Source organism: Euprymna scolopes, chromosome 21 (genome assembly GCF_053919585.1).
Source record: "Euprymna scolopes isolate OS-2025 chromosome 21, ASM5391958v1, whole genome shotgun sequence".
Taxonomy (NCBI): domain Eukaryota; kingdom Metazoa; phylum Mollusca; class Cephalopoda; order Sepiida; family Sepiolidae; genus Euprymna; species Euprymna scolopes.
In genome coordinates this window covers 50,673,904-50,685,395 of record NC_136502.1, presented here as the reverse complement: position 1 = coordinate 50,685,395, position 11,492 = coordinate 50,673,904, and the positions used below count along the sequence as shown (strand labels likewise).

The window sequence follows — 11,492 nt, the reverse complement described above, 5'->3', positions numbered from 1 at the left end:
CTTTACAGTAGAGATCCCTAGGTGCAAGAAAGCCTTTTACTCCAATAGTTTTTTCCCCAGAACTGCGGGTCTTTGGAACTCCCTTCCAGGATTCTGCTTTCCCAACTGCACTGATATGCAGACGTTCAAGTGTAATGTTAACAAACATCTTTCTACTCATCTCCCTTCATAATGACCCTGCTAATTAAGTCCCTGATAGTAGCCCCCTGCTTCAAAGTGGCACTGTGCCTTGTTTTGGGTGAAAATTGAATAAAAAAAAAATAAATAAAAAAAAAATAGAAACTAACTGTAAACTTTATATTCCAACCAAAGTCCCCCTTTAAAGGGAAGCTAGTTCAACCAGCCTGATGTAAATAGCACCATATTTTTTTTAAGTTCATTAGATGAAATTGACTGGATAGATAAAACATTTTTTTTCCTCTTGCAATGTATTTTGTATGTTTTTTTTACAAACATTACTTTATTATACATAGAAATAAGTTGATGATTTTAGGGTGAAGGAATTAATGTTTTTGGCCAATTTTGCCATATTTGTTGGGCGAAGGTTCGAGCTTAAAAATTATACCAATCTCGTGAAAATCTGTGGCCTGTGTCAAAAGTTTTTGCAAGACATACAAACACAAGTACATACATACATACATTTTCGCTTTTATATATATATATATAGATAGACACAAGTCCACCAATATATATTCACTTGATTTTATATGAAACTGATGAGCTGCAAACTTCAGATAAATATAGCTTCTTTCTTTTAAAATTTCATTTTGAGTTGGTTTTCGGGATTAAGAGTTCTTCCCTATTTCTATTATTATTATTGTATTAATTTTTATTAGAATTCTTGGACATTGTTTACTTAGAAGGACGTTTCTTGCTGTTTGTGGATCTTGACAAACCCTCCCTATTGTGAGTTTGCATGTGGGCCTTTAAGTTATTTTTCCATGCAAATGATAAGCCACACACTTCACAAGAATAAGGTTTCTCTCCAGTGTGAATTCGTAGGTGAGCCTTTAGATTTTGCTTTCTTGTAAAAGAAAAGTCACATATTTCACAAAAATAAGGTTTAATCCCCGTGTGGATTTGTGCGTGTACCTTTAGCGTAGATGCCGTTGTAAATGATGAGCCACACACTTCACAAGAAAAGGGTTTCTCCCCAGTGTGGATTCGTATGTGTATTTTTAACTTAGATGGTGTTGCAAATGATGAGCTGCACAATTTACAAGGATAAGGTTTTTTCTCAGTGTGAACTTGTAAATGTCTCTTTAACTCATTGTTTCTTGTAAATGATGAGCTGCACCCACTATAAGAAAATGGCTGCTCGCTGGTGTGTTTTCGTATGTGCAGCTTTAACTCGTGTTTTCTTACAAATGATGCATCGCATAAATCACAAGAATGTGGCTTCTCACCCGTGTGTACATGTATGTGTCTTTTTAGATCAGATTTTGTTGTGAACGATGCCGCACACACTTCACAAGAAAAAGGTTTCTCTCCCGTGTGAATTTTGATATGTCTTTTTAAATCAGATTTTGTTGTAAACGATGAGACACATACTTCACATGAATATGGTTTCTCTCCCGTGTGGATTAGTACATGTCTTGTTAGATCAGATTTGGTTGTAAACGATGACCCACACACATTACAGAAATGATTTTTTTCTCCGCTGTGAATTTGTACGTGTCGCTGTAAATTCTGTTTTGTTGTAAATGCTGAACCACATGCTTCACAGGAATATGGTTTTTCTCCAGTGTGAGTCCGCATATGTATCTCGAGTTGAGATCTTGTAAAACACGATGAACCACACACTTGACAATTATGAGGTTTATCTCCAGTATGTTTTTTCATGTTTTTTTTGTTTGTTTGTTTTTTTCTTACAAAGTTTAAATATTGTTCCTTCCACAAAAATATTTCCACTAAAGTTTTGGGAATCTAAATGTGGCTTATAAGTACATGATATCTAATTTCACAACTCAGAGGGTCTCTTCTTTTTTTTTAAGTTTGAAGAGATCAAGGGACTCCCTACTGGGGCTAACACTTGATTCTGTTACAATTTAAATTCATATCTGAGAGCTCTTTTAAGAATAGACATTGTTCTCTTTATGGCTGCTATCTGTATTTCCTTACAGCTTCGTCTTCCAGGGATTGCTTCTACATATTTCTTAAAGTTCTTTTTTATTAGGCCAGTTGCTCCCGTCACATCTTGTATAATGTTTATCTATTTCAGAGACAATGTCGTTTAGAATACTGTAGGTTTCTTTAAAGTAGATTTTATTGTCAAATATGAGTCACACAAGTAACAAAGTATTTTCTGCTGTTACCTGTGAACAAATAAAAGATTTAATTAAACAATTAATACATCAATACGCGTTAGAAGCAGACAAAAAGTGAAGCAAAATATAACTTATAAAAATGGTTGTGTCTGGAATATATGAGAGGATAATAATTTCGAATCGATATTTCTATTCCATGTCAAGTCTTGTAATATTTTGACAAAGTTTTAAAAGTGAGAAACAGTGCCTGACTGTTAGCGCTTCAAATACTACGATAATATAAACCAGAGTCAGTATCTTACACAGCTTTAATTATTAATTTAATCTAATTTAACAAATAAAACAGAATCTTGTGTGTTTCTTTAAAGCAGAGTTCATTGTCTATAGTTATCGAGTCACACAGTACAAAAATATTTGCTGTTGTTTCCTGTGAACAAATAAAAATGTAATTTAACAATTAATACATCAATATAGATGAGAAGACAAAAAGTAAAACAAAATATTACTTAGAAAAATGGTTGTGTCTGAAATGTATGAGAAGATAATAATTCTGTATCAATATTTTTATTCCATGTCAAAAGTCTTGTAATATTTTTCACAAAGTTTTAAAAGTGAGAAACAGTGCTTGATTGTTAGTGCTTTGAATAATACAGTAATATAAAAGTAATATGAAAAAGCCTAAATTAGGTCAATTATTTTTTGTACACACTAACAAACATCCAAATATAGCCTCATGCAGCTCAACCCATTTTAATCATTTTATATAAAAACTATTCAAAATATAGCCTTTTGCAGCTTAAACTTTTTAATCATTTTATATACAAACTGACAAATGTCTAAATATTGTCTCGTGCAGCTGAAATTATTTCAATCATATTATATACAGATATCAAAATATTGTATCATGAAAATCTATTCAATTATTTTATATACAAACTAAGAAATATCTAATTATTTCCTTATGCAGCTGAAATTATTTTAATCATACCAAATACAAACAATAATTCAAATATTGCCCTATGGAGCTCAAACTATTTAAATAATTTTATTTTTCAACTGATTGGTATTAAAATATTGTCCTACACAGCTTGAACTATTTCAAACATTTTATACACAAACTAAACAATCTTTAAATATCTCCTGTGGAGCTTGTGTATAAAATAGCTTATTTTAATCATTTTATATACAAACTAACAAATCATCAAATTTTGCATTATGCAATATAAACTATTCCATCATTAAATATACAAATTATCAAATATTGATAATCAATATCAAAATATTGTCTCATGCAGTTCAAACTATTTTAATAAATTTATATACAGGGTGTTTCAAAATAGTCTGACACATTGGAACTTAAAAGCCATGAGCCCATACCAATTTGGGACACTATTTTATTATGGGTTGCTAACTTTAGAGCTACTGGACTGACATTAAAAAGAAAAGCATTTGGCCGTCCTATGTCTGCCAGAACTCCACCAATGTTGATGCAGTAAATTCCCCAATTCAACTGCCTCCAAAACATTCTGTATATAAACACACTTTCTCTAGATTTTTCAAAAAGCACTAAACAGACAATAAAGAAAATGTTTCCAAATTATTTGATTTCTTTATAGGTATATTAGTTGGCCCACAAGATTGCAATTTTTTCTTGTTGGGATATTTGAAGCTGAAAGTATTCAGCCTGCACCATTGATCTTTCAAAGTATTAAACCGAGTTATTCATTTTTAAATTGCTGCTATTCCTCCTGAAATGATTCAAGTTATTGAAAACGTTTATTAGCAATGATTGAAAGCATTTGGCCGATTTAAGACTGCGTGAAATAAAAAAAAGCATTCTATGTACATTTAAAAAATAAAAAAATATTTTCTTTATTTAGTTGTCAATTTTTTTTTTTTTACCAACAAATGTATCAAATCATTTTGGGACACCCTGCACGAACTAGCAAATATTCAAATATTGTCTTATGCAGCTCAAACTATTTTAATCATTTTATATATTTAATATTGTCTTATGCAGCTTATAATATTGTCTTATGCATTGTTATATATTTAATATAGTCTTATGCAGCTTATAATATTGTCTTATGCATTGTTATATATTTAATATAGTCTTATGCAGCTTATAATATTGTCTTATGCATTGTTATATATTTAATATTGTCTTATGCAGCTTATAATATTGTCTTATGCATTGTTATATATTTAATATTGTCTTATGCAGCTTATAATATTGTCTTATGCATTGTTATATATTTAATATAGTCTTATGCAGCTTATAATATTGTCTTATGCATTGTTATATATTTAATATAGTCTTATGCAGCTTATAATATTGTCTTATGCATTGTTATATATTTAATATAGTCTTATGCAGCTTATAATATTGTCTTATGCATTTTTATATATTTAATATAGTCTTATGCAGCTTATAATATTGTCTTATGCATTGTTATATATTTAATATTGTCTTATGCAGCTTATAATATTGTCTTATGCATTGTTATATATTTAATATTGTCTTATGCAGCTTATAATATTGTCTTATGCATTGTTATATATTTAATATTGTCTTATGCAGCTCAAACTATTTTAATCGTTTTATATATTTAAATCTTGCATTATGCAGCTAAACTATTTTCATTATTTTATATATTAGGTTGACTAGAAAGTTCTTGCAAAATTTTTAATTTTGATTTCAAATGATGCATTTTAAAATAAGGTTTTGTTATAGTACCTTTACTTTATATATCATTATAAAGAGCGTTATTCGCTCTATTGTTTGAATTAAAATTATTTTAAAACCATTATGTCTTCTTTTCAGAATGTTGCATACAAGAGGGAAGAAAAGCATAGTTGCATAATTTGCTTATTTCAATTCAAGCTAGGCAGAAAAGCTACTGAAACAGTTCACGATATCAATGAAGCACTTGACTCAGGAACCACTACTGAATGCACAGCACAATGGTGGTTTAAGCAATTTTATGGCGGTGATGAGAATCTTGAAGATAACGAGCATAGTAGACAGCCATTAGATGTTGACAACGATCAATTAAGAGCCTTATTCAAAGCCAATTCATGCACAACTGTTAAAGAACTTGCGTCTGAATTAGGTGTAACATGCAACAATTTCCAACCACTTGAGAGACATTGGGAAGACAAAAAACTTGATAGGTGTCTCATGAATTGAACAAGAACCAAACAAAACGCCATTATGAAATGTCATCTTCCCTTCTTTTATGCAACAAGAATGACCCATTTCTTGAGTGGGTTGTGACTTGTGATGAAAAGTTTTTTACAACAACCAGCATAGGTATGAAGCTCCACAACACTTCCCAAAGCCAGAGTTGCATCAAAAGAAAGTCATTGGGTAGTTTCCCACTTGTGTCATCTATTCAAGTTTTTTGAATGCAGGTGAAACACTTATGGCGGTAAAGTACTGTAAACAAATGGATGAAACTTTGACAAAGCCCAACATTAGTCGGCAGGTAAAGCCCAATTCTACTCATTGACAACACCCAACATTAGTCGACAGGTAAAGCCCAATTCTACTCATTGACAACACCCAACATTAGTCGACAGGTAAGGCCCAATTCTACTCATTGACAACACCCAACATTAGTCGACAGGTAAGGCCCAATTCTACTCATTGACAACACCCAACATTAGTCGACAGGTAAAGCCCAATTCTATTCATTGACAACACCCAACATTAGTCAACAGGTAAGGCCCAATTCTACTCATTGACAACACCCAACATTAGTCGACAGGTAAAGCCCAATTCTACTCATTGACAACACCCAACATTAGTCGACAGGTAAAGCCCAATTCTACTCATTGACAACACCCAACATTAGTCAACAGGTAAGGCCCAATTCTACTCATTGACAACACCCAACATTAGTCGACAGGTAAAGCCCAATTCTACTCATTGACAACACCCAACATTAGTCGACAGGTAAAGCCCAATTCTACTCATTGACAACACCCAACATTAGTCAACAGGTAAAGCCCAATTCTACTCATTGACAACACCCAACATTAGTCAATAGGTAAGGCCCAATTCTACTCATTGACAACACCCAACATTAGTCAACAGGTAAGGTCCAATTCTACTCATTGACAAAGCCCAAATGCATGTAGCAAAATCCACCTAGCAGAAGGCGAACAATTTAGACTATGATTCATAGTCCCCTTCTAACATAGTCTCCAGACTTTTCCCCTATCGGCTACTGTTTATTTTTTCAAACACCTTGACAACTTTCTGTCATTCTTTTTCTTCCCACTGACTCATACAAAAAATAATTCTGAGTGAGCAAAGCAATCTTCTCTTCCCTTCTCCTCTCTTCTTCACAAAATCACTTTCATAAGAATATAGTAATTAAAAAACACGAAATGCAAGCACCTTCCAAAAATTCATTCCAAGAAAAAATCTTTGAGATATTCAGTATAATTTACTTAGTCATTCGGCAAATTTTAATAGTATTTGAAAAGATTTCACTGTAGCAAGTATTAAAATATTGCAAAACATTGATTGTTTTGGAATTAATAGTATTTAGATTACTAAAAAAATAGAACTACTTAAAAATTCAGACGATAAATAATGGCTGAAAGACTAAAGAACTTCAATTAAAACACTTTTATTTTAAGTCAAAAGTCTTGATCTATTTTTTTAATAATTTCGCATCTTGAAAACTTGATGCCAAACACAGATTAGCAACATTAATTAATTGTTATTAAATTAATTAATAAAATTAATTTATTCAATGAAGAGGGATCAACGTACTTGGAAATTTAGATAAAAAATTAAAGAGCTGAAAACATATAAAGTAGAATCTAAGAATTATTTTTCAAATCCAAATATGAAAGGTATTTGCAAAGTTTTGAATGTATTCATGGGATTTGCATAATCAACTGGGAAGCAGCCTCATGGTATTGTGCCCACAGACCTATAGTTCTAGGGAAAGATCTTTGTTCATTAAATTTTCATTTAGTTTTAGGCACTGACATCGAGTAGGGGAAATTATAGTCTGTATTTAAAATTAGTTTCAGTACTAAAAAATAAAAGTTTACTTTTTGTTCAGAGGAAGAAGTGTTCCAACCTGCAAGGTTAAGAATAAGCCTGACTTCTAGAGTGGTCAATATCCTAGAGCCAGACTTATCAGATCAACCACCATCAGTAATTCACTGAAGGCATACAATAGCAGTACTAAGAAACTATAGGAACTGTTACGACTGCTAAATCAGGTTTGTGTCTGGTGCAAACACACAGAGACACTTTATTTTGACCTTTTCCTTCAATTTCCTTTTTTTCTCTTGCTCTCTTTTCATCTTGACACAATTATGAACGCACACAGCTTGCATTTGATCCAAAATACACACCATCAAAGAGCAAATTTCCACCTATACTCGAAGTAAGCGTAATTTAATTTTATCATAAACATTAATGACTACAATGATCAATTCAATTAATTTCTCCAACAACTGTAATGGACAATCTAGACCCATGCCTGATCATACGTGCACACACATACACATGCTCTTATGTTTTCCTATTGTTAATAAATAAATGTATTGTTTGTATATAAGTAAATTCGTCCTTTGTTGTCGCATTTTGATGTCAGAGTCGAAAACATGCAATTTAATCCTCTACACAACAAGCATCACATGAATTGTAAATGTGTGAAAAGGGAATTTGGAATTTACTCATTCATCAGTAAATAAATTATGCAAAACTTTCACGTTTGTCTTTTAAAATTCTTATTTTGTTGTTGTTGTCTTATGATGCTGAAAAATATCAACAATTGATGTTTGGTCTTTTTTGGGGGGGGGGACATGGAGAAAGAATTTGAATATCTTCTATTCAGTTAAAAATGTGAAAATGTTCATCTGCTAATGAGTAATAAATAAAGGAAATAATATTAATTTCAATCTAGACGTTGAAAAATTTAAACAAAATATGAGAATACACAGAAAAATCGAAATAAATGTTTTCGATAAAGTAAACTGGTTTTTTTTTATAATTAATAGATCGATTGTGTAAACAATGCGATTAAAAAATTGTGCATGGAGATAAAAATGGCTGTTTTATTATTATTATTATTATTATTATTATTATTATTATTATTGCGCTTCTACACTATAAGGACGAAATTTTGTAATCGATAAATGGAGTTTTCAGAGAAAAAAACAATGGTTTGTACCGATTTGTTTTTGTCACTTCTAATAAATTACAATGGCAGCTTCCCAAATTATGCCGTCAAAATTACCTGAATATTACTGAATTATTAAAAAGAAACCAACTTTAATCGTGTTAGCAGGTGAAAAAAAATGTGTCCATCTTGTTTAAATCGAAACGGAAAATTACCTCCCTTTTGAACTTTCTTGTGTCTTATGATTGTTTTCATCAAATTTTATTTGTTATTTTCTTTAATAAATAAGGGTTTATTTTACTGTACACATAGATTCGAAAAAGTTGTCAAAAAACAAATATATAACAAATAAATGTTATCAAAGGCAAGATAAGTTACTTTTCTGCCAAACTGAATATATTTTTTGTGTTTTTATTCAATGTAACATATTTATTCAGCTCGAAAAACATACAGTGTTTACCGATGTATTAGCAGTGTCAGAAATTTCGTGAAAATAGTGAATAATTCCACCCCATCTTTCCAAGCTTATAACTCCTCGAAAAATGTAATTCAAGCCCTAATTTTTTTTTTCAATTAAAGGAGTAAGGACCAAGGTTTTATTTAAAAAAAAAAACAAAACAAAACAATGTGTTTTTTTTTTTTTAAAAAGGTTTTAAACTTCGGACTTTACAGGTAAATTTCTAAAAAACTGATTTTTTTTTTGTTTTAAATTTGAATATATTATTTATTGACCTTTTCTCTTCAATTTGTGATATATAAACCTATTAAACATAAATTAATTATTTACTTTTTAATAGACATTTCAAAATGAGAGGCGTAAATTATTCGACCCCCTATCTTTCTAAGCTTATAACTCCTCGAAAAATGTAATTCAAGCCCTAATTTTTTTTTCAATTAAAGGAGCAAGGACCAAGGTTTAATTAAAAAAAAAAAAAAAAAGACAAAAAGAAAAAATGTGTTCTTATAAAATAAGGTTTTAAACTTCGGACTTTACAGGTAAATTTCTAAAAAACTGATTTTTTTTTTTTTTTTAAATTTGAATATATTATTTATTGACCTTTTCTCTTCAATTTGTGATATATAAACCTATTAAACATAAATTAATTATTTACTTTTTAATAGACATTTCAAAATGGGGGGGGGGCGTGAAAATGGGGGGGCGTGAAAATGGGGGGGCGTGAATTTAAAAAAAACGTTTGTCTAAAATATTATATTCGGTTTATTGGAAAGAACATAAAATTTCACATTGACCCTGAAAATATCGTAAAAATAGAATCAATAGAAAAATTTTGATAGATTTTTAAAATTTAAAAATTTAAAAATATTGAGTTTAAAAATTGAAAAATATTGAGTTCAGAAAATTCATTACTGTTTTAAAAAAAAAAAATATTTTTATTACTTTTAAAACAACTGTAATAGTTTATTTTGGAAGTATAATCCATAAAGAAAATAAATAACCCACTTTTAACAGAGAAATTACGAGATTTTTATATTGTATTCGCAGTTTCGTGTTAGGGGTGTCAAAAATTCCTACAAAAATTCTGATACTGCTACCGATGTATTCGAAAATTCAAGATGGCGTCTCACACCCTCTTTAACACCGTAAGTATGAAAAAAGGTGTTATAAATAAAAAAAACTATACAAAATACTATTAAAAACCCGCCGAATATATGTCAACCTATGTCACGGTAACATATATTGAGCAAATTTTTAACAGTATTTTATGCGGTTTTTTATTTATAACATCTTATCCCACACTTACCGTGTTAAAGAGAGAATAAGACGCGATATTGAATGTTCCAATACATCGGTAAACACTGTATGGTTTTCGAGCTGAATAAACATGTTACATTGAATAAAAACACGAAAAATATATCCAGTTTGGTAGAAAAGTAACTTATCTTGCCTTTGATAACATTTATTTGTTATATATTTGTTTTTTGACAACTTTTTCGAATCTATGTGTACACCCCCATTTTTTTCATGTGAAATTCAGTTTTACGATTTCCGAAATTTCGTCCCAATAATGCGCCATTATTATTATTATTATTATTATTATTATTATTATTATTAATATTATTATTAAATTTCGAATTAAATCTACTCAGTATATACGCATGTAGTCGGTAGAAAACCACATTTGAAATGTGTAAACATGTTACAACCGTTATTCGGAAATATTAATGATTGTCCTAAGGGAAAGAATTTTATTAAGAGATGCATGTAATTATTATGTATTTAAGCAACTTAACAAAGCTTACAATTCGAGTGCACACGTTAAAACTTGCAGGATTCAATAGACAATATCATTATCCTTTGGACCCAATTTCTACGATTTTTTTTTTTTTAAGTTGTTAAAATACATAATAGTTAAATGCATCTCTTAGTAAAATAGAGTTACTTCCCTTAGAGCAATCAATAATACTTCCGAATAATTTATAAATATTCGTCGATTCACTATTTTTATTCGATTTTTAGATAAAAACTGTTTAGAATGCCCATCTTTACCCTTAATCTTATATCTCATTAAGTTGGAGGACAGCTTTTTTTAGCTCATGAAACATACTTATATTGAGGTTTAAATAGAAAACATTACAATTATTTAAATATTATCGCTTGTCATAATAGAAAATCGCATACAGACCTGTTATTTATATTTTTGTGTTTGTAGCGTACACGTAAACATTCACGTGCATATTTAGAAATGTATTATAGCCAAGATATATGGTTTCCTTTATTAGTGAGTTCCGATAGGGGACATAACTTTGCTACCCCCCCCCACCCCTTTTTCTAACGAAGCTTTTCATACTACGCTCATACATAATAGAAAATATGTTCGTGACATCGTATTAGTAGGTGTGTTGGAGATACGTCCTTCACAATCAGTTCGACAGTTGTTGTTGCTGTTGAGCTGAGATATACAGTTCTGTTCACACCTAGGGGTGTTCACTTTCTCAGTCATTAATAGTCTCTCTCTCTCTCTCAGAAAAGGGTTAGTTTATCGGACAAAATGAAGGTGAGGAAGGCTTCAGGAAATCTACCAAAAATCAGATAATGATATAATGAATATGA

General features: G+C 30.5%; 1 long non-coding RNA gene across 1 annotated transcript; it reads right to left on the bottom strand.

Moving 5' to 3' along the window:
• Window positions 1–276: 276 nt before the first annotated feature.
• Window positions 277–11,146, bottom strand: LOC145242280 (uncharacterized). The gene is made up of 2 exons (XR_013862685.1): window positions 11,065–11,146; window positions 277–2,315 (listed from the first exon to the last, which is right to left on the bottom strand). It is a non-coding gene; the product is annotated as an uncharacterized LOC145242280 (long non-coding RNA).
• Between the last annotated feature and the right edge of the window lie 346 nt (window positions 11,147–11,492).